This window comes from Microtus ochrogaster, chromosome 7 (assembly GCF_000317375.1).
Source record: "Microtus ochrogaster isolate Prairie Vole_2 chromosome 7, MicOch1.0, whole genome shotgun sequence".
Classification (NCBI taxonomy): domain Eukaryota; kingdom Metazoa; phylum Chordata; class Mammalia; order Rodentia; family Cricetidae; genus Microtus; species Microtus ochrogaster.
In genome coordinates this window covers 37,813,371-37,815,117 of record NC_022014.1, presented here as the reverse complement: position 1 = coordinate 37,815,117, position 1,747 = coordinate 37,813,371, and positions in this window count along the sequence as shown.

The following is a 1,747-nucleotide window of genomic DNA, read 5'->3' as shown; positions in this document are numbered from 1 at the left end:
CTTACTGAGCAGGTCAACTTCATTTCCAAGTTTAGAAAGAGATTTTTCCTGTTACAGAAACTGACAGCTGAAATCATAGGAAGTCCATTGGCCATTTCCCCAAATCAAAGTAAATCTCCCACATAAAGCTGTTGTCTTCACTCAGCTCTGGGCCTGCCAAACTGCCTTTTAAAATCACTTAATAGATACAGGTCTGCCCTTAGCTCACTCCCGCTCTTACCCGCCAGCCACCTTAGGTCCCTATCCCTTTCACTTCTATTTTAGTGCATACCATTTTAAGTGGCCGTATGAAATTTAGGAACCACAAACTAGGAAACATGCGATACTTATTTTCTGAGACTGGTTAATTCATGATATTGTCTCCTGTTGGGTCATTTTTCCACAAATGTACAAGACTTCATTCTTTATGGTTGAAGAAAGCCTTATCTCTGTTTCATGTCTGATGCTGGAGACCTAGGCTGGTGGCATAACTTAGCCGTTGTGAACAGTGCTTCAGTGTACACTGCTGACGGGTGTCACAGTCTGACTACGTCCTTGAGGTGAACATCAAGGGGTGGTATAGTATAACAGATCTAGAGTGTTGGTTGTTTTTGTTTGCTTGTTTTTTTGAGACCAGGTTTCTCTGTAGCTTTGGAGCCTATCCTGGAACTAGCTCTTCCATGCTGGCCCCAAACTCACAGAGATCCACCTGCCTCCACCTGTGTTGGAACTAAAGGCATGCACCACCACTACCTGGCCAGATCTATGTATGGTGTTATGAGAAACTTCCATACTGGTTTCTGTGAGGTCACAGTAGTTTAGATTCTATTCAGCAGTGCATGAAGGTTCACTTTTATCTACATCCAAGTCAGCATTTGCTGGTTTTTTTCCTGGCCTTTTGAGATGGGGTCTCTATATAGCCCCTGGCTGTTCTGGAACTCCCTCTGTAGACCAAGTTGGCCTTGAACCCAGAGATCCACCTGCCTCTGCCTCCCGAGTGCTGGGATTAAAGGGATTAATAAAGGTGTGTGCCACCACTGCCCAGTGCATTTGCTGTTCTGTCCCCCCCCCCCTTTCTTAACAGTTTGAGTTTCGCATCTTACATGGAAGTATCTCATTTGGAATTGACTTGTGCAGGGTGAGATGAAAATCTAGTTTCATTCTTGACCATGTGGATGCTCAGGCCTCAAAGCACCATTTTTGACATCTTCGTAAAAAATCGTTTTTAATCTGTGTCTTTTATTTTGTTCCATTAATCTATGTCTGTGTTCAATGCCAGTGCTGTGCCATTTTTGTTACTATGACTCTAATATAACTTGAAGTCGGGGGCCGGAGAGATGGCTCAGAGGTTAAGAGGCTGTTCTTCTAGAGGTCTTGAGTTCAATTTTCAGCAACCACATGGTAGCTCACAACCATCTATAATGAGATCTGGCGCCCTCTTCTGGCGTGCAGGCAGAACACTATAGTGAAGTCATTTGTGGTGTTAACTGCCCACATTCACTTTTTTTAAAAATAATTTTTAAACTTCATTTTATGTACATTGGTGTGAAGGTGTCAGATCTTGTGGAACTGCATTTTCAGACAGTTGTGAGCTGCCATGTGCGTGCTGGGAATTGAACCTGGGTCCTCTGGAAGAGCAGTTAAAAGCTGAGCCATCTTTCCAGCCCCCCACATTTACTTTTTTAAAGATTACTTTGACTATCTGGGTTCTCTCTCTCTCTCTCTCTCTCTCTCTCTCTCTCTCTCTCTCTCTCTCTCTCTCTCTCTC